Consider the following 22,560-nt stretch of genomic DNA (forward strand, 5'->3'; position numbering starts at 1 on the left):
GGAGTGGTGTTGGACTAGTAAATTAAACTATTCCAATACCCAGTCGCCCGTAAAGCAATTCGTTAAAATAACTTGCGTGCAGAACAAATGCATGCTAAAGATGTATTTGTTCAAATGATGGAGTTCTTGCATGTGTGAAAAACGCATGCGGAATTCCGTCATACATTCGTTGGATGATGCCAGGAGGATAGTTCAGCTGTCCAAGGCAGCAGCATATTTCAGCTAATAAAGGATGGAAGGATAGTTCCTTTGCAGGAGGCAAAGAGGATAGTTCAGCTGTCCAAGGCCAGCATCATATCTCAGCTATACGAGGGTGGAAGGATAGTTCAGTTGCAGGAGGCCAGGAGGATAGCTCAGCTTTATGTGGCCTGGAGGTTGACTCACCTGTATACAGGGCCCAAGAAAGTGAAGTGACTCCACCTGAAACCAGAGTTTCATTCCAACGAGGTGCATTCAGCCTGCGGTGCTTCCACTGGAGAACATGAGAAACACATTCAATGGTCCTACCTACTGTGCGTGTCCAACGCACTTGGAAACCTGCATCAGAATATGAAGTGCAGTAGTATTGGCAACAAAAGGTGGAGACGTTTGCGGAACATAGGAGTCAGACCCCTCTATCTGTTAGTTCTCCTGTATACACAGGCAGGTCTTTATTTCATTTCTTATAGTGACCTGCCTATTTTGAGCTTACCATGGCCAATTTTCTATATCTGTCTTTAGAATTACCACTAAACCGTAATGGTACCGTGTCAGGTGTGAGCAGATCATCAACCCACGTGACCTTCAGGGTGCACCCAGACTTGTGCAGCAGGTGCACTACCCCTTTGAGTTACTTTGCTTTTAAAACTAACCTTTCAGTGGGGAACCAGCTCGGTTCAAAGAACACGCGTGTTCAATGGCGGATTCTCAGTGTTGACGAACAGAAGTGTTTGCCTTCTCCACTGTTGCCAACTTCTGCCGGTTTCCTGTTTATTTGAACTGATGGTTGTATTTTCTCTGGGTGCCCGTAGTAATTTCCACAGAGTTCCAAATATACCACAGCTCTGCCATACCTATGGGTGTTTCCCCTGAACCACTAGAAGCTTGAATAAAGCAGTATTCTAAGTTTCTAAATCAGAGCCTTCACATAGCCGCCTCTCCGTGTACAGAAGGTGCTAGTCTCCATGTAGGTGTATTACCTACCAGAAAAGGATGAAAACTCGGGTGTGTAGGCGTCAAGACCTCCTTTCCCGCCATACAGAGCAGAAATCTGAACTCTTACCATCGCTGTTCTCTACACTCTGAGTACACATACTCACTCGCCCATGCAAGTGGGGGGCATTAAGTATCTGTTCCTTGTGCAACATATATGGGCAAGTTAATGTATAAGCCAACTGACCAACAGAGCCAAGAAACATTAAAATGAAGCCATCTGATGGGTGAGTCATTGAGATGGCTCTGGTGGGGGTTGTTAGATTGAATAAATGTAAATTAAAATGACGCACATTAGGAGTCGGCAGCGGCCAGTAGCAGTGTTTTTCAGCAATGGTCCCTGCGTGAGTGTGCCAGACAGAGAGAATGGAGGAGGGAGAGAAAGACGGGGTGAGGCTGCGGACGCACCACGGAGCTGGGTTTTCACATTATGTCCCAGCACCGTGGAACGGAAACCAGCAGTCCACCATGGGACCCTGTTACATGGACATCAGAGCAGGAGTCCAGCTTGAATGAGGGGGATTTGGGAGATGAGAGTCACCCTCTCATATTTAGTCACCGAATCATCAAATGCATGATCAAAGAAAACTGGGAAATCTACCCTAAAAGGAACCAAAAACGTACATTCTGCATGCTAATGTGTTCATCGTACCCCCGCACACATTTGTCGAGGAAGAGAATCCCAGAAGTTGTCAAACTGCCTGCTCCAAGATCGTGAAGGGAGCTTTATCCACACAAAAAATTGGGAAAAATAAACTTTATTTACGGTTCATTTTCCGTTTATTATGCAGATTCGTCTTTTACAATGTACAGAGCCAAACCAATAAAATAAGTAACCCTGAGCTGACAAATAGCGTTGCTGCAATGCGTTTATTTTGCCACTTAGAAATATACATTTAAACCAGCATCCGCAAAACGTAATCATTTTCTAAGTAACTTAGAACTCATTTTTATATAGTACAAACTTGGCCCGAAGAACCTTGCACGCTTTACATTATACAAGGACAAATTCATTTTTTAAGGCAGGGGTAGATTGCCGAGAATCACAGGATATTGAACGGACGGTTCCCTCGTTCCGATGTCGGCAGCGCTTGCAGTTGTAGTATAGTTGTGTAGTACACTGGGTATTTGTATTAATATGTAAAATGCATTAGGCCATTGTTCCTGCATTGCACAGACACATAAATGTTTTTTTTTCTAAGTGAAACTAATAGCTGAGTGCTTCTTACGGTTTGAACATGCTTCATCCTTAAAGTAAAAAAACTGTTTTATTAACAAGGGAGGGCAAGCAAGAGTAGAGAAATGTCAACAAGCGTGTGCGGCCACGCTAATTGGAAACAGATGGCCGCTGTGCGCCGCTGCTCGCTCCCGCAAGGTGGATGCCACCACAAGCACGAGTGCTTGAAAAGAGCAGACCAATTTCTAAAGGTCACTCCTAGAGCAGGGCTGCACGTTTCCCTCAGATTTTCCCAGCACAAGTGAGAAGGGATCGTCTTGATATGTAAACAGAAACAGCTTCTACGGGGAGGAGGGTGAGTGCATGTGAATCTATGACAGATACCAATACTGGATAACTGTAGTTACAGGTAAGTAACTTATTTTCTTATCCAGTATTGGGGTATCTTTCATAGATTCAGTTTGTCTGTTGAGGATGGTGGGAGACTTACACATATTGAACCCAAAGTTTAGGTTACAAGCAGAGAACATTACTTATGTAACAAACAAGTCAATGTACATCGATATAGCAAGAGAAAAACCATAGGAAGATAATGTAACCAAAGGTATACCTTACTTAGAAATGCTTTACATATGTCTTTTACATGTTTATATTTTATATATATATATATATATATATATATATATATATATACACACACACACACACATCTATATATATATATATATATATATACAAATATATATATATATATATATATATTCATCTATATATAGCCTTATACCTATATAGCTTAATTTTTGCAACTATCATAAAGAAAGAAAGTCTCTTTCCAAAGACTAGAAAGAGGCTTACCTTAATGGAAAAGATGGCGAAGTACTGCCTGGCCCACCGCTGCATCAGCATCTTGTGCGGATTCCAGGCAATAGTGCTGCGTGAAGGTATACGTGGTACTCCAGGTTGCAGCAAAGCAAATCTTTTCCAATTTTACCCCAGCGAAGAGGGTTGTTGATGTTGCAAACCGTCTGGCAGAGTGAGCGTTTACTATTCTTTTCAAAGGCTTGTTGGCCTTGATATGACAGAATTGGATCGCAGCAGATATCCATCTTTTGTTGGCTTTTGTTATTGCAGTCCCTTCTCTGCCTTGGCCATAAGCAACAAGCAGTTGATCAGTTTTCCGAATGTTCTTAGTTCTTTGAAGATAAAACTTAAGGCAGCGTTTGACATCAAGTGTATGAAGCGCCTGCTCCGCAGGAGTTGTAGGTTGCGGAAAATAAGAACAGAGTATAGCCGGCTCATTGAGGTAGAACTGAGAAGGCACTTTAGGGATAAACGTGGGATAAACCCTGGGCTTTGGACTTTACTGGCTTGAACTGCTGCAGTTCTTCGTGTCGCCAAAGATGTTTGGATGGTCCGAAGCCCGCCTTGGAGCCCGGGAAGAAATTTGGTAGTTGCGAGGTCATCCAAACCTCGCGCTGGGCAGCGTGCACTGTCATTGCAGCCCCTGCCGCATGTATCCCTGGACTCTGAGGCTGAAGCAGTACAGGGGAGCTGAGGAGGCGCTTTTTTGTGGACTGCAAAGCTGAACAAGCAAATCATCACATTTTGATTTTCTTTTTTGAGGGCACACCCTGCTTCCCGCATGCACGCACAATGATAAAGTCATCACTTCATCCCCCCAGCAACACCTCCAAGGACCTACACTACTAGGGACTCTGGGACTTGTAGTTTCCCCTCACTGACTGGGCGCTACAAAGGTGTGCTGCTTTAAGATACAGTGGGCGGTGCGAACTTGTAACAACAGGTTTAAAAGGGGCGGGACTTACCAGCAGAGTGTTGCATCACTTGTGGAGGCTTTGGGCGCTGACGAAGGTTATCATCTGCCAGAAATGCATCCACCATTTACCGCAATTAAAAGCCTCCAACTGTTTCCCCTTAGGTCGCTGCTCTTTTTCTTTGGGAAGGAGTTTTGCTGCACATACCCATGCGTCAGCCAGAGACGCACCACAGAGTACCCCCGCCTCACCCTGGGCTTTGGGCTTTGGACTTTACTGGCTTGAACTGCTGCAGTTCTTCGTGTCGCCAAAGATGTTTGGATGGTCTGAAGCCCGCTTTGGAGCTCAGGAAGAAATTTGGTAGTTGCGAGGTCATCCAAACCTCGCGCTGGGCAGCGTGCACTGTCATTGCAGCCCCTGCCGCATGTATCCCTGGACTCTGAGGCTGAAGCGGTACAGGGGAGCTGAGGAGGTGCTTTTTTGTGGACTGCAAAGCTGAACAAGCAAATCATCACATTTTGATTTTCTTTTTTGAGGGCACACCCTGCTTCCCGCACGCACGCACAATGATAAAGTCATCACTTCATCCCCCCAGCAACACCTCCAAGGACCTACTACTGGGGACTCTGGGACTTGTAGTTTCCCCTCACTGACTGGGCGCTACAAAGGTGTGCTGCTTTAAGATACAGGGGGCGGTGCGGACTTGTAACAACAGGTTTAAAAGGGGCGGGACTTACCAGCAGAGTGTTGCATCACTCGTGGAGGCTTTGGGCGCTGACGAAGGTTATCATCTGCCAGAAATGCATCCACCATTTACCGCAATTAAAAGCCTCCAACTGTTTCCCCTTAGGTCGCTGCTCTTTTTCTTTGGGAAGAAGTTTTGCTGCACATACCCATGCGTCAGCCAGAGACGCACCACAGAGTACCCCCGCCTCACCCTGGGCTTTGGGCTTTGGACTTTACTGGCTTGAACTGCTGCAGTTCTTCGTGTCGCCAAAGATGTTTGGATGGTCTGAAGCCCGCTTTGGAGCTCAGGAAGAAATTTGGTAGTTGCGAGGTCATCCAAACCTCGCGCTGGGCAGCGTGCACTGTCATTGCAGCCCCTGCCGCATGTATCCCTGGACTCTGAGGCTGAAGCGGTACAGGGGAGCTGAGGAGGTGCTTTTTTGTGGACTGCAAAGCTGAACAAGCAAATCATCACATTTTGATTTTCTTTTTTGAGGGCACACCCTGCTTCCCGCACGCACGCACAATGATAAAGTCATCACTTCATCCCCCCAGCAACACCTCCAAGGACCTACTACTGGGGACTCTGGGACTTGTAGTTTCCCCTCACTGACTGGGCGCTACAAAGGTGTGCTGCTTTAAGATACAGGGGGCGGTGCGGACTTGTAACAACAGGTTTAAAAGGGGCGGGACTTACCAGCAGAGTGTTGCATCACTCGTGGAGGCTTTGGGCGCTGACGAAGGCTATCATCTGCCAGAAATGCATCCACCATTTACCGCAATTAAAAGCCTCCAACTGTTTCCCCTTAGGTCGCTGCTCTTTTTCTTTGGGAAGGAGTTTTGCTGCATATATATATATATATATATATATATATATATATATATATATATATATATATATAAAGTCATGTCAGAGCGCTTTAAACAAAGAGGCTATACCCAAAAATGCATCACTAATGCAATAAAAATTGTAAATGCAAAAGTGGAAGAGAAGCAGCTTGGAATAAATGAGGGAACAGATCAGGGGCAATTACCCACTACTACCAGTAGATTTGTCACCGATTACCATTCGCAATCTAACATTGTGAAAAAAGTGATGGGGAAATACTAGAATGTATTCAAACTTGACAAAGATCTTGCTCCGGTGATTTCTGATCATCCGCAGATTGTGTATCGGAGACCTAAATCCCTTAAAGATTTATTATGCTCTACGTTAATACCAGGTAATACTAGCTCCAGAAAACCGATCCAAGGATTCTACGTTTGCGGCAGATGCAAAGCCTGCCATAATAGTAGTAATCAGAAAGAGGTAAATGTGTCTAAAGAAAGTGACAAATTTAAAATCCTCAAACACGTCACCTGTCTCACTGACCATGCGGTCTACGCGCTCAGATGCCCATGTAATCTGTATTACATTGGGAGTACTAAGCATCCGGCCAAAAAGAGGGTTCTTGAACACATGCGTGCTATCACGAATGGAGATAGACTATATCCGATAGCGCGGCACTTTTCGACACACCACAAAAGCAATGCACACTTACTGTCATTTTGTGTCCTAGAAACAGTACCCACTAGGGAAAGAGGAGGAAACAGAATCCAAGAACTAAGGAGATTAGAGTCCAAACTAATTATCAAATATAAAACCACACAACCTAATGGGCACAATTTACATGAGGATTTAGCGGTGCATCTAGGTTAGAACACAGTGTCAGACCTTGCCGCATCCAGGAATGTTTTTAATATGTTTTTGAGAATCTGTATGTCGCATATTTTAAATTGTAGTCACAAGGAAGTCACCTTATGATTTTGTTTTTGTGTTATTGTTTTACAGAACTACGGGATTACTGCTGGCGGTATTTTGGGCACGATGTATCTATGTCACAATTTTTCATCGCACAACTGTGGAGAACATATGTGAAGATGCCTGAAAAATATGAATTATTTAGCACGTATGAACTGCCTGGCAGCCGCTTGCAATGGCATAGCTCGTGAAGGTTAAGCCCACTGGGGCTGTATGATATGCGGGAACTTACTACCAGGACTTGGTTGGTCGTAGCCCATATGGTTTTGAATAGTGACTCAAGCATGTGTCTGGATATTGAATGGTTAGCCCACTCTGCTTTGTCTTTGAATTTAAGGCAGAAGAGTTCTGCTTTTATTTAACATAAAGTTTGTTTTGATTTTTGATCTCTGGCTAATGCCTGGCTAGTCCACTTGGGCTTTATGCTTTATGCCTTAAGGTGAAAACAGATTAGTTCTGTACTTATGTAATGTACATTCGATTTCAGCCGATGTATTAATTTACAAATGTTCTGAGCTTGCGATTGCACGAATACCCACTAAAAAAATGTTTTTGGTTTCCATTTTTTATACAACTTGAGGTTGACCAGCAAAACTTTTTTACTCTGCGTGACACGCACATTTACGGGTAGGAACCCGTTATATAAAGTCAATACAAATCTGATGCTATTTATCCACACGTATTACGCGATGATTACACGATGATATGAATCAATTGTAAGAATATTTCTTTTTTGTGATTAAAGCAGTTATGACTCACTAATATGTTACCTGGTGAACTTAGCCCACAGCCTTCTCAGCGAGTCTGTTGTCTATTGCTATTGGTATGACGCAATACCTTGTGACCTAGTACTTATTGCACACGAAACAGTTGTCTCGGTCTCGTGAAAAAGCGGGTAATAACCTGCGAAACGCGTCGAGCGAAGTCTTCTAAATAAACTCGCATTGAAAACTTCAAGTGGCCCGGACAATCTTTTCTTGAATTGGAGAAGTGAGAGTTTGGAGAGAGAGAGAGAGATATATATATATATATATATATATATATATATATATATATATATATATATATATATATATATATATATATGTTCACCTTTTAACAGGACATTTGACCTTGGCCTGAAAGAAGCAAATAAAACTTACCTGAACCTCGGAGCATGTGTCGGCCCCATTCTTTGAGTGGGAAGTGGTGTGGAGATGTGAGGCGGTTTGCAGGTACCGTCTTTACATGAAACGCCCTTTCGGTCTGGAGCTACGTGCATAAACCTGCGCCAAGTGGTAGAGTGGAAGAAAGCACAGCACGTCGCCCCCCTGGAGGGTCCTGATCACTCACTGTAGTTGTGTGGCCATTCCGGGGAGAAAAGGAGCAGCTGTATGCTGCTTGAAGAGGTTCGGGTGTAATTTGAACATCTCTGCTTCCTGCGGACCCTGCCGGAAAATAAAGTTCCTCTCAAGGCCAGCAGAGACTGGGACACCACTGTGTGTTTGAACATTGCTGCTCACTGTACCAGCATTCACCAGGAGAGGAGAGCACAAAACCCGGCATGGAGTGACGCGGAACTGTTACGGCTGGAGGTTGTGGTGGGCGGGCAACTTTGTTTGCACCAATTAGCAAACGATGACTTCATCTTTAAATGTAAGCCCCCTAGTGTAACATCATCTATGGTGAAATGGGCACTGAGGAAAGCTGACAGGCTGAAACGCGTCTGCCCAGCGTTTCACCTTTTAACAGGACATTTGACCTTGGCCTGAAAGAAGCAAATAAAGTTTACCTGAACCTCGGAGCATGTGTCGCCCCATTCTTTGAGTGGGAAGTGGTGTGGAGATGTGAGGCGGTTTGCAGGCACCGTCTTTACCGGCACGCTCTTTCGGTCTGGAGCTACGTGCATAAACCTGCGCCAAGTGGTAGAGTGGAAGAAAGCACAGCACGTCGCCCCCCTGGAGGGTCCTGATCACTCACTGTAGTTGTGTGGCCATTCCGGGGAGAAGAGGAGCAGCTGTATGCTGCTTGAAGAGGTTTGGGTGTAATTTGAACATCTCTGCTTCCTGCGGACCCTGCCGGAAAATAAAGTTCCTCTCAAGGCCAGCAGAGACTGGGACACCACTGTGTGTTTGAACATTGCTGCTCACTGTACCAGCATTCACCAGTGAGGAGAGCACAAAACCCGGCATGGAGTGACGCGGAACTGTTACGGCTGGAGGTTGTGGTGGGCGGGCAACTTTGTTTGCACCAATTAGCAAACGATGACTTCATCTTTAAATTTAAGCCCCCTAGTGTAACATCAACTATGGTGAAATGGGCACTGAGGAAAGCTGACAGGCTGAAACGCGTCTGCCCAGCGTTTCACCTTTTAACAGGACATTTGACCTTGGCCTGAAAGAAGCAAATAAAGTTTACCTGAACCTCGGAGCATGTGTCGGCCCCATTCTTTGAGTGGGAAGTGGTGTGGATATATATAGCTTAGTTTATGCAACTATCATAAAGAAAGAAAGTCTCTTTCCAAAGACTAGAAAGAGGCTTACCTTAATGGAAAAGATGGCGAAGTACTGCCTGGCCCACCGCTGCATCAGCATCTTGTGCGGATTCCAGGCAATAGTGCTGCGTGAAGTAAAAGTAAAGTCCACATTTGTAAAGCGCACAATCACCCGTAAGGGTCTCTAGGCGCTGGGGGGCCGTCGGGAAGATTAAGCGAGCTATTGCCCAGAGTCACATGGTGCTGGGCTAACCTGCCGCCGGAGCCGGGGATCGAACCGTGGTCCCCAGATTCCAGCGTCAGTCGCCCTGGCCGCGGCGCCACACCTCTTCCACGTGAAGGTATACGTGGTACTCCAGGTTGCAGCACAGCAAATCTTTTCCAATTTTACCCCAGCGAAGAGGGTTGTTGATGTTGCAAACCGTCTGGCAGAGTGAGCGTTTACTATCCTTTTCAAAGGCTTGTTGGCCTTGATATGACAGAATTGGATCGCAGCAGATATCCATCTTGCGATAGTGGCTTTTGTTATTGCTGATAGCTTGTAGCCCGGTGGCAGCGGGCTAACGCGCATCTTGGAGCGCGAGCACTAGCAATTTTAATAATCTTGCTTCCTATGCTGATTGCGAGCATTTTATCAGATCTCTACCTACCCCCCGCCCTGCTGATCGCGAGCAGCGGCAATTGTCGTTTTTATTCTCTCAGTGGACCCGCTGAGTACTAGCCGCCACTTGCTCTTTAATTGCCTGCCTAAAGCCACCTACCTCCGTGGGCTGTCCGCTTAACGGCGTCCCCCGGTGACTGTGGGCGCCATTTTGGGTTGGGCAGCTGGCCTGAACACCTCAGCCACTCCCCCTGACCGCATCACTATTTAGATGGCTCCTTTCCGTCAGCGCAGCGGACGAGCGCAGCGGGCGCGACGTAGGCGCGCCGGAGTCGCGCCAGAGTTAAGCCCGTCTGCGCCCGTCCGCGGCCGGTCGGGGCCCGGGCTCGGTCACCCTGCCCTTTCTCCACTCAGGTATTCCTCAGCCATTCTCCATTCACTCTGGCACCCTCGTTCACCGCCTGCTTCTGTATTGCAACGCATTGGCTTACTTGGCCTACGCAACCTCACCCCGGTTACCTTGCACCCTGACACTTCTGCCCCTCAGCTCCTTTCTTCCAGTCCTACCTTCACTGTGATGCCCTCTAGATCTGCCAACACTCTCCTTGGCACCCCTGACGATCCTAAACCTGGCGCTTCAGAAATCCTTCTCAATACCAGGTCTGCGGTGGGACACCAACTCGAGCTTTTCCATCTGCTCGACTCACGACAGCCCGACCTGCTTTTCCTGACGGAAACATGGTTTAGGGATGACTCGCTCCCATGTTTGCTGTCTATACTTCCTCCCAATAACTCGGCCATTAGGATGGACCGCCCTGGAGGGAAGACGGGGGCGGCGTGGCCCTAATTACCCGTTCGGACTTCCGTTTTCAAACCCTACCCTCCCCCGTGATTCCGGCCGTGGATTGCCTGGTAGTCCGCTCCATTTCTTTTGGGGTACCTTTAACATGTATTCTTCTCTACCGCCCGCCCAAATCCACTCCCGAGTTTCTATCAGCCATTGAGGATCTTCTGGCCACGCTTGTGGTGAATAATTCCGCTATACTGTTGCTTGGAGACCATAATTATTGGCCGAATGACCAGGCGGAAGACACCAGATCCAAGGAGTTTACGGCTCTGCTCACTAGCCTAAACTTCACTCCTCAGCTTCGCACGGCTACCCATATTAAAGGCCACCAACTCGATCAAATCTGGTCTCTTAACATCCCCATGGACCTCCCAACTATTGCCCCGTGCTCTTGGTCCGACCACTGGCTCATTTACTTCACGGCCGACCTTGGTCGACCGCCCAAACCCCCCCTGCCCAAAAACATCTGGGCCAGAAAATGGGACAAGGCGGTCCTCCCCGCAGTTTGCTCTGCCCTTGCGGCCACCAGTCCTGAGCTCTCCGACCTTTCTCTCCCTACCCAACTCTCTACCGTTAACAACTGGCTGCTAAAGGCGTGCAACTCTACTGTCCCCCTCAAGAGAGTGACCATCAAGCGCGCCCATGCGGCCAACCGTTGGTTTACCCCTGCCTTAAGGGACAAAAAGCTCGCCACCCGCAGAGCCGAACGTGCTTGGCGCCGCTCCTATTGTCCCCAGCTTAAAACTCGCTTCGTTCAGTCTATGAAGGAGTATAGACATCCTAACAGCTAAGAGGGACTACTTTTCAGGGAGAATTTTGTCGGCTGACAATCAGTCAAAGGAGATTTTTGCCACGGTCTACGAGCTCGCTGCTTCTGACCGGGCGTCCCTTAAAATCCCTCCTTCTCAGACGCTATGTAACACTCTTAGCTCTTATTTCCTTGAAAAGATTGCCCTCATTAAGGCCAACATTCCCCCTTCACCTTCGGATTCTTTCCTTGCCCCCCCTACCCTACCCACCCCCTCATTCACTGAGTTTCCCCTCCTCACTCGGGATTCTTTGCTTCCTCTCCTGGCCCGGACTAAATCGGGATCACCCCTGGATATAGGTCCAGCATTTGCTCTCAAAGAGCTCTTTTCTCATTGCTATTCCCCTCCTTTGACCGTTATTAACCACTCCCTTAGTAGCGGCACTGTTCCCTCCGCACACAAGTCGGCAGTTGTCATCCCGATTCTGAAAAAGGCAGGGGCGGATCCATCTCTACCCTCCAACTACCGCCCCATCTCTCTCCTCCCTTATCTTGCGAAGGTCTCAGAGGCCCACGTCACTCGGTCTCTCAGTTCCTTCGTAGAATCCACTGGCGCCCTTTCCTCCCGACAGGCGGGCTTCCGACCGCTGCACTCTACTGAGAAGGTGGTGGTGTCAGTGATGGACCAACTTAGGGAGGGGATTGACACTGGCCGGCCACAGGCCCTAGTCCTGTTAGATCTGTCCGCCGCGTTTGACACGGTGGACCACGACATCTTGTTAACCCGTGTCCAAGCGGCGGGCATTGGGGGCACGGCCTTTGCCTGGCTCCGCTCCTTTTTGACCGACAGGGAACAGGCCGTCCAACTGGCTAACTTTACGGCCCCCCCTCGGAAGGTAACCTGTGGAGTACCACAAGGCTCGTCCATATCTCCTTTATTATTTAATTTATACATCTCACCCCTCATTATTTCTTTACAGCAGATGGAGGTCTCGGTGTTCAATTACGCCGATGACCTCCAACTCATTTTTGACCTTTCATCCTCCCCTTCCTTGTCCACTAATTTCCAAAAGGTTATGATTTTTATCCAAGGGTGGATGAACTGCAACCACCTCAAATTAAATCCGGACAAGACCGAGCTGGTCTTGACGGGGGGTGGTTGCAGCCCTTGGTCCCCTTCCTTCTGGCCCCCTTCTCTCGGTCCCCCCCCCCTCCCAGCTCTTAAAGTTAAAACTCTGGGCATTTTCATTAACCCACAGCTTACCCTTCACACTCAGATCAATTCTGTGGTGTCTGCTTGTTTCCTCTCCCTCCGGACCATCCGGAGGGTATCCCGTTTCTTTTCTGTGGCTGCACTTAAGCTCATTCTCATGGCCATGGTGCTGTCGCGCCTTGACTATGGGAATGTTATTCTTAATGGTGCCCCGGCTTACCTCATCCACCGACTTCAACTTATTCAAAATCAGGCGGCTCGCCTGATTTTTGGCCTTTCAAGGTCCAATCATACGACTCCCTTGCTTCAGTCTCTCCACTGGCTCCCTGTGAGAGAGAGGGCGCTTTTCAAGCTGGGCTGTACTACCTATCAGGCCAGAGCTGGGACCGCCCCCACTTTCCTGTGTGAAGCTATCTCCCCGTATGTTCCGCCCAGAGAACTCCGCTCTACCCACCTGTCCCTTCTGTCAGTCCCTCGTTTTAGGAAACAGAAGGCTGGTGGGGCCAGATTTGCCGTGCTGGCCCCATCGTTTTGGAACTCACTCCCACTTTCCCTCAGAATGTCTCCCTCCTATCTGGAGTTCCGTAAGCAATTGAAGACTCTTCTGTTTTCCAGGTCTGTTGCAGCTTAGCTCGTTCCCCACTGACTCTCGGCTATCTAGCGCCATGGAACCGGTTTCGGTATAAGAGCGCTTTACAAATATTTTAAAATTCAAATTCTCTACCTTGGCCATAAGCGACAAGCAGTTGATCAGTTTTCCGAATGTTCTTAGTTCTATGAAGATAAAACTTAAGGCAGCGTTTGACATCAAGTGTATGAAGCACCTGCTCCGCAGGAGTTGAAGGTTGCGGAAAATAAGAACAGAGTATAACCGGCTCATTGAGGTGGAACTGAAAAGGCACTTTAGGGATAAACGTGGGATTAGTCCTTAAAATCACAGCATTTTCCTTGAATATGAAGAAAGGTTTCTTGATTGTGAAAGCCTGGATCTCGCTCACCCTCCTAGCAGAAGTAAGGGCCAGAAGAGGGGCGACTTTCCATGTGAGGTATTTCAAATCAACTTTATGAATGGGTTCAAATGGCCTTTTCATGAGCTGTGCAAGAACCACGTTTAAGTTCCTTTCCAGGTGAGGTGCCCGCCCTGGGGGGAAAACACAGAATAGTCCTTTCATGAATTGTTTGACAAGGCTTGATGCATACAGAGAAGTGCCACACAAAGCTCTTCTATAGCGAGAGATGGACGCCAGATTCACTTTGACTGAAGAGAAAACTAAACCTGATTTTGCCAAGGAGAGAAGATATGGTAAAATCTGTTGCGTGGATATCTGAAATGGATGTAGATTATTTCAATAGCACCAAACACAGAATCTTTTCCATTTTAGTTTGTATGGTTATTGGTGCTCTCCGCTCTAGATTTTGAGAGTATGTCTCTACACTCCTTAAAAAATACTAATGTCCTTGAATTCGATGAATTCAGGAGCCAGGCATGCAAATGTAGAGATTCTGGATTCGGATGATGCACTTGACCGTTGTCCCTAGACAGAAGAGCGGGAGGCAGCTGCAGATGAATAGGTCTAGTTTCTGAGAGGTGAAGAAGTTCCGGAAACCAATGCTGCCCGAGCCACCTGGGTGCGATGAGAATCAGGCGACACCCTTACAGCTTCATTTTGGTCAGTACTCTGGGAACCAATGAGATGAGGGGGAAAGAATAGGCATAAATCCTTGACCATCGCTTCTAAAGGGCATTGTCTTGAGATCTTGGGAGGGGGTACATGCTGGCATAGAACCGGCAGTTGGTATTGGTGTTCGTAGCAAACAGGTCCAGAGCAGGTTTCCCCCATAAAGCAAACACTCTCTTCAACTGGACTTGATTGAGCTCCCATTCATGGCAATTGTCTATCGCTCTGCTGAGAGCATCTGCCAGCGTGTTGTGTAGACCTGGAACATGCTCAGCTTTGAGAGATATTCCCTGTTCTGTTGCCCAATCCGATACTGGTTGTGTTGTCTGTATGTACCAGTACAGCGGAGCCCGCTATCCTCGAAAGGAAAGCCTGTAAGGAGTGGAATATGGCCTTTAGCTCCAGGCTGTTGATATGTCTTTGCTTTTGGGCATTGGACCATTTGCCTTGCATTTGAAGGTCCTGCAAATGGCCTCCCCAGCCATCCATGGAAGCATCCGTTGTCAGGATGAAATCTGGTATTTCCTGTAGGAAAGTCGATCCTTTTTAAAGGTTTGGGGTATGGTACCACCATTTCATTGCGGTCTTCATGGCTGGGTTAATGCGAATGATGCCTTCGAAAGATCCTGATGTTTGAAGCCATTGCTTTTGTAATTCTTCGTAGAGAGGTCTCATTTTGAGTCTGGCCAAAGGAACCAGATTGATCGCTGACGAGCACATCCCAAGCAGCGAGTTGTATTTTCCACTGAAATTGAGCTTTTTCTTGAAATGCTCTTTGCCAAGAGACGTAGCCAGATTTGATGTTCTTCTGACAAGAATGCTTTGCATTGAACAGTGTCCAGTCTGGCTCCCAGGAAAGGTACTGTTTGACGGGGGATGAAAGAGGATTTTTTTACGTTGACCGCCAATCCTAGTTTATTGAACAGTCTTAAACACGCGTTGGTGGGTTGGGACGCTTGTTTTGCCGTGGAAGCCTTTAACAGCCTGCCGTCCAAGTATGGGAATACTTGATAACCTTGAGAATGTAACGCTGCGGCCACCGGTGCCAAGCATTTTGTAAATATCCTGGGCGCCGACTTCAGACCAAATGGGAGAACCTTGAATTGGTAGTAGGTACCAGCCAATGCGAATCGGAGGAATTTTTGATGTTTCGGATGAATAGGGATGGTGAAATAAGCGTCTTCCAAATCGAGGGAAGTCATGAAATCTCTTTTGTTGAGACGTCGTAAGATCTTGGGTAAAGTAACCATTCAGAAAGTTTGTTTCCTTAGGAATTTGTTTAACTTTCTGAGATCCAAAGTCAGTCTTCATTCCCCTAACTTTTCCCTGATCAAAAAGAAACGGGAATAGAAACCTTGCCTTCTTTTCAGTGTTGAAACTTCCTCTATGGCTCCTTTCGCGAGCATAATCTTTGTTTCCTTCTGCAATAAGTGAAGATGAGGGGAGGGGTTCCCCTGGGTGGTGGAGTTGGAGGTTTTTGTATGAACTCAAGTGTGTGACAGAAGGCGACCAAATCTAGTACCCAACTGTCCCATGTTATACTCCCCCATTGTTGGAGAAAACTGGATATCTTTGCACCCACGAGAGGAGAAATTGAAGGGGAAGCTGGTATCCTGGTAAAATCATTGTCTTCTTCCGTTGTGTCTACTTTGGATCGATGTTCTCTTTCGGCCCCCTTGGCGAGAGAAACCAGCCGTAGCCGGTTGATGGTGGGCAGCAGGTTGATAGGATTGCCTATATTGTGACTGGTATGGTTGGTATTGTTGTGCTCTTTGATAGTTCCCTTTGTAAGTGGAAACCCCACGTCCTTTTGCTCCTCTGAAAGGAATCCTTCCTTATTGAAGGGAACCTGAAGATTTGGCAGTGTCTGTTTCCTTTTTGATGGAAAGAAGAGCTTTATCTATGTGTTTGCCGAATAAGGCTTCTCCATCATATGCCATATCCAGAACTTTTGTTTGGACCCCTGGTCTGAATGTAGTTGTCTTTAACCATCCCTGTCGACGTAACACAGCCGCCCCTGCCAGTTGACAGAAATCCATGTTGGCTATGTCCATAGCACAATCAATTGTTTCAGAAGCTGCTTATTCTCCTTCTATGAGGATCTTACTGGCTTCCTGCTTCCTGTCTTCCGGAATAAGATCTAGTAGAGAAGCCATATCAGACCACATCTGTCTTTTGTAACGTCCAATGATAGTCAAAGCGTTGGCTGCTTTGATAGTGGTCACAGCCATGATGGAGAAACGCTTTCCAATAATGTCTAGCTTACGCCCTTCCTTGTCTGAGGAGTGGCGATCGGGGTGGACGGGTTCTTAGACCTCCTTTGTGCTGCCTGTGAAATAACAGAATCTGGTTTCGGATGTCCAGTCAAACAAGAAGGAAAATTTTATGGAGCTCTGTATTTTTTCTCAATGCGAGCAAGCACTGGTGGTATTGTTGGAGGGTCCTCATTATCTTTACACCTTCTTGCTAAATGTAGTCAATGATAGGAATTGTGCGCATTGACTTTCTGGCTTCCTCTTTAAAGTCATACAGGAAGCAGTCTGTATGCTTAACTTCCATGAGGAGATGAAATCGATTAGAAGCCCTCTCCATTAAGTTGTGGAAACCTCCTATATCTTCTGGCGGGGAATCTGCTGTATGGTGTGACGGAGGTGATGGAGTAGGAATAATATAGTCCTCCCAGGGATCAACAGCTGGATCTCGCCCTATTCATGTTCTTCGTCTGAAGAGGAATGGTTAATAGGATCAGCCTCCTCTTATACTGTAGGTGTTACTGGTCAATTGGACTTCTCAGGTATTTGCGCGGCATTTCTTTGGGAACCTCTTGAGGTGGAAATCTTTGCTTGTAATCTGCTAGCATAGTTTGCAGATCTTGAATCAAGGTTGGAGGCAGATGAGCCATTTGTCTATGATGAGGTTCTTGGTATTCGTAACGATAATGGCGTGGTGGTGCCAGGTATGGTTGGTACTATTGCTTTGCTTGAATTCGAGCGAGTGAAGAAATCGAGCGTGGCTGGTTCTCCAAGGGTTGGAGGGGAGTCTCACCCTCAAGAATGGCCACACCAGGGTTATTCAGTTTCACCAACAGTAAGAGCGGCATTACATTTGCGAAGAACTTAGGATGCTGATGCTCAGGGGGTGAGAAAGTGTGACTACCCTTCTACTCCCGTGGAGCTTACTATCCATATTAAATCAAAATGGAGACAGGCAGCGATTAGACCACCCAAAGCGTGAATAAAACCTGGTTAATCTTTGAAATGTATTGCTTAAATCTACCTTAAATAGAGGGTTGAGGCTCGACAGTAGTGTATGGTAAATTGGACTATATATAGGTTTTTACTACAAATGGCATGAATAACATCTAAATGTTAAAAACATATTATGCTGTCCAGAAAAAGCTTACAATGGTAGCCATGGATTTATTTAACCACACATCCCAGTTATAAAGGCTGTAATGGATCCAACCAATATTAATTTTTGCAGAAGCAGAATTAATTTGGTGAGTGGGTGCTTTATCAGACAAGCACCTTGCCACCATAAGGTTGCAACTCGGATTAAAAGGTAAAAACTCCACTCAAAGCACTATCTATTTGGTCTGGACCTCAAGACCACATAGATACTGTCCAAAGTGGAAAAACATAGAGGCCTCGCCAGTTGTTTACCAATTGGGACCACTTGGCGCCTCACTGATCAGAGTACTGACTCTGAGTGTGGGAGGGTTACCTGGGACCTGGAGCGGGAGACCGTGACGGGAGAGTATGGGAAGCTAAGTCACCAGTTCATGAAGGAGGGTCACCGATACTTTCTTCATGAAGAAAGAACATGGAAAGACCAAGATGGGATGGAACGCTGATCACCTTTTGTGGGTTCTGCAAATCTGTTGGTGAAGATCTAATACTCGTTTTGTCTGAACTGTAATATGTGTCACTCAATCACAATGTGTATGATTGGGGGGGTATGCGAAAGGTGGACTCACTGCAAACAATCACTCATACTACCGCTGCTTCTGTGCAGGTATCAACTCCAGACATAACCCTTGACCCAGGGTCAGATGGGCTGATAAAACAAGAGTTGAGATTTTTTTAATTTTATTTAGGTTTCTTGAACAGTGCAGCACAGAAATGATCACCTTCACAGAATCCTCCCCTGTAGGTGCCAGTAAAGAGCTCTCAATTTCTGGAACACTCAAAGATTGAGACTGATGTTGAGAAATCACAGGTTCTGTCCCAACAGACAACAAAGGAAATGATTTAAATGAGAATTCATGGGTGGACATGTCTGAATGGCTTTGGCCACAACCAATACAAAAACAGACTAGGGTTGGCAAAGCCAATTGTCCCACTGCATCCCCCATTAAACAAGCATTTACGATGCAATGGTCTCGGCATTGTTAAAGTTAGAGCTATTGGCATTGCTCATGACATTATTTTTATTTATGTTTTTGTTTTCAAAACATATAAATAAATGGCATTGTCATTTACAATGCTAATGAACAAGTTACTTACCTTCGGTAACGCTTTTTCTGGTGGATGCAGTATCTGCCTGTGGATTCCTCACCTTGTGAATATCCCCCCTGCGTCAGCAACGTTCGGAAAATTCTTTTGTAGCACGCCGGCGTGGACGACGTCCCAGGAGCACGGCATCACGCGCATTACGTCACTGACTCCTTATTAGGCCTATGTCGGCGTGATGACATCAGTTCCGCCCTTTTTTCCGTGCCTTCGAGGCACCCGGACGGACCAATGATAGTAGACATATACATATACAATGTACCCAGTGAACTTTCTAAACGCCAGCAACTTACTGGGAGCAACGTCGCCATTCCAGCCAGCAGAATCCTCGCAAGAGCGCCATTGCCGTCGACCTCGCTGCAGCTCCACCGCCGAGTAGCTCCTCCCCCCGCCGCAGCCTCACAACAACCGCGCTGCCGCTGAGTGGGGGAGAGGGAAAGACTACATTTCCCAGCGGCCTCCGCGACCGGAAGTCGCGTCGAGGCGGAGCGCGCCAGGAGGCGCTTAAAAACAGCCTTCACCCCCCGCGTCGCGGGAGCGCGCGGGGCAGCGCCGGGCTAAGCCCGGGCAAAGGGCGGGCCCTCTGTGGCCCTCAGGGGACCGAGGAGGACGGGACAGCCCATCCCCCTTTCATCTGTGCCAAAGCTTCCTAATACGCCTTGCTCTCTACCTGCAGCGCATTAAAAGGGAGCTCCCCATTACTGTCACACCTCGGATAAAAAACGTGAAGATGTCCAAAACACGAAAGACCCCCGTGGCCACGAGATCGGTAACAAGAACAACAAGTGCACCTAAAACACCTCTTCCTACAATAACTGTTATTGACTTAATGTTACAGAAAACAATCAGTGTGGTGGCTGATGCTATTCAGGATACTGAAAGACGACTATCTCTAACGCCAGACCTTTGTTTTCCGGACCTTTCCCTACACACTACCGAAAACGTTAACTCAAAAGACACTACAATGAATTCCCAAGAATCAATTTTAATGTTGTCCTTCACAGGGCTCCCAAGTCCCCAAACAAGAGACAACACTCCATCTGTCCTGTTCATTCCCTCCCCAGGCAGCAGTAGGTACAACAGTCTCATGGTGCCTAGCGAAAACGGTACTAATATACGCCTACCGTCTCCAGATCATTTCGACCCCGGGCCTTTAACCCTGGCAGACTTAACACCTATAGCTCCTACAGGAATAGAACCCTCCCCGGCTAGGAGACTAGGGTCAAAAAATACAAACAGGCCCCGTGGTTCTCGAATCAAAAAAACATCCTTAGTTAAAAAAACCTCTCGCTTAAAGGCCAAAAAACACCACTCAGTTAAAGATATTTGGTCTACTTTCAGACTGGCTAACACTACATCTAAAGCAGTAAATTCTTGCCCACCCATAGTCAGTCAGGAGCTAGGGCCGCCCTTGAGCAAGCAGCAGATAGGTCCTACAGTCACGATTATAGCCCACTCAGATCAGTTAGCCAACACACAAACAAGCAATGAGCCGCTTCTGGGTCAACTAGAAGCCCTAATCAAGACCCTCCTGAAGCCCATCAGTGAGAGAGTCATTAACATCGAGAAGGCTCTAGGGAAATTCGAAAGGGCTCAAAATGATGCATCTACCACCTTACTTAAAATATTGAATGCACCAAAAAACACTTCCACCTTTGTACCAGCCCGTAGTTCACTTGCCTCAACTAGTAATAAAGCTGTAAGGACAAAGCAAACTAATCATAACACTGCAAATAACCACACTCTGCCAGCCTGTCTGGATAAAACTCCTCATTTTATGCCGAGAGTAAATCCAGACACGGCGGCTAACCCTTCCCCCACAGCGGCCACTACCCTGTCTAACGCCCAAACTCCACCTGAAAATGAAACTGAGGAAAGTGAATGGGCCGCTGAAAGTTCCCCAGTCAAACTAGTATCAACCCACCCAGAACTACCGAGCCAAACTAAAACTACACATTTGAGTATACCTATAACGCTAACAGGGGACAAATTGCCAAAACCAGTGGCAGTCAAAAGACCAACCCACGTAAATCTTTCACCTGAATCTAGCCCTTATACCAGCGTCATGATTGGGGTACCTAAATTACCGGACGAGAAAACAGAATCTCATGCGGAACTAAAAAATAAGGTCAGCCACTGGCTTACAAATCACAGACCGATTCCACAACATATAATTGGCCATATCTCACATGTGAAAAGAGTAGACTGGGTGGGCACCAGATTTAAATCAACTGAGGGTGACTGCATTGTGATTACCTTCGGCGATAGCCGTGCAGCTAGTTTTGTGAACAGCTGGAAAAATGGCACGACCAATAGCCTGATCCGCACAATGGATCTGAGCTACTTTTATCCCGTCAATAATCCCATTCACAATGTAAAACAATCACAGCTAACCTATGGTCAGGGGGGGCCGCCTGAGCAAACGGCGTATCACCAAGCTAGGGAAACCTCATGGCAGTATGACCCGCTCACCCCGTTGGATCATACAAACCACAGGAACGAACCCCCACGGTTTAACAGGCAAAACAGATATCGTGCAAATTTTCAGGAGAGAAGGGAGTTTCCACCTCGCCCACAGTTTCAGCACTATTCACACCCACAACAGCTAAACATGCACTATGGGGTCCCCGTCTCAAACAGATATGACACGCTTTATGCCCCAGACTATCTGGATGAGATTGATTGACATACTGCACCCCTAACCCCCCCTCCTACACACTTCGAGTCTTTTTGCATGGAAGCACTTTCGAACAATCTAGTGAGTTCCACACTAGAGTGTACGAATAATCCTACTCAAGGGTCAGGTGTAACCCCCGAGGCAGCTCTTCCAGTAAACCAGTCAGAGAGCACATTGCCCCCATATGAACCTAGTCCCCCACATCCTCAGAACCAAGTTCTCTGCGACACCACCGGCGCTGTAAACTCTCTACCCAGCACTGGAATACAAGCGGATACAATATCTGTCCAAGGGAATCAAGTGACACCTCCCCCTACAACCAACGCCCAGGAAGTAGGCCCAAATGACACATCAACAAGCACTATAAAACTTCTGTCCTGGAACGTTGCTGGCCTGACCTCCAAGGCAAAGGACCCAACATGGGTATTATACATAAAAGACTATACCCTTTGTGTTTCCAAGAAACATGGCTGGAAGACGTAAACGTACATATTGAGGGCTTCCAAAGTTTCTTCCTACCTGCAACCCCATCGAATAGCGGAAGATCAAAGGGGGGCTTGGTAGTTTACGTTAGCCTTGCACTCAATTGCCAGGTTTCAAACAGGGAATCCAACAACAGACATATTCAAACCCTGGTACTCAGGAGGGGAAAAAGGGCATTGACCCTTATTAACTTTTATAATGCTGTATCATCAAATAGGGAGAGCAACATTATCTATCTACATGACTTCCTTAAAACAAAAGCTTTAAGTCTGCCCCGCAGCACCATCATTGCTGGAGATTTTAACACGCATCCATGCGGTAATCCTGTAGACACACCGATCGGTCTTTTAGGTTGCAAAAACAGATCTGGCTTCCATTTTGATCACTCGCCACGTGGTACTCTTGTAAATAACCTAACTGATGACAGGAACCTGACAGTTGCAATGTCTATATCAGAGGATTCCTACATCTTTGACATTCCCACGTATAAAGGACCCGGAAATGGCACCTATATAGATCACATTCTTCTTTCAAGAGACCTGGTTGATCTAGTAACCGACTTTGAAATTCAAACAAGTTTGCTCAGTGATCACAATCCCATCTCCATCAAAATCAGAGGAGGATTCTTCGAACTTCGAAAGTCCAGGAAAGACTGCGG

The 22,560-nt window shown here is 46.9% G+C and overlaps 1 protein-coding gene and 1 long non-coding RNA gene across 3 annotated transcripts in view; one reads left to right on the forward strand and one right to left on the reverse strand.

Annotated features, from left to right (window-relative positions):
• LOC144799129 (uncharacterized) overlaps window positions 1-7,054 on the forward strand; it is a 117,858-nt gene extending 110,804 nt beyond the window's left edge. The window contains exon 4 of the long non-coding RNA XR_013603754.1: window positions 6,701-7,054. This is a non-coding gene — a long non-coding RNA (uncharacterized LOC144799129). The remainder of the gene's footprint in view (window positions 1-6,700) is intronic.
• The window catches only part of DNAH2 (dynein axonemal heavy chain 2), a 3,497,426-nt gene that overhangs the window by 3,360,313 nt on the left and 114,553 nt on the right, over window positions 1-22,560 (reverse strand). The gene's annotated exons all lie outside the window — the stretch shown is intronic.

Source organism: Lissotriton helveticus, chromosome 12 (genome assembly GCF_964261635.1).
Source record: "Lissotriton helveticus chromosome 12, aLisHel1.1, whole genome shotgun sequence".
Lineage (NCBI taxonomy): Eukaryota > Metazoa > Chordata > Amphibia > Caudata > Salamandridae > Lissotriton > Lissotriton helveticus.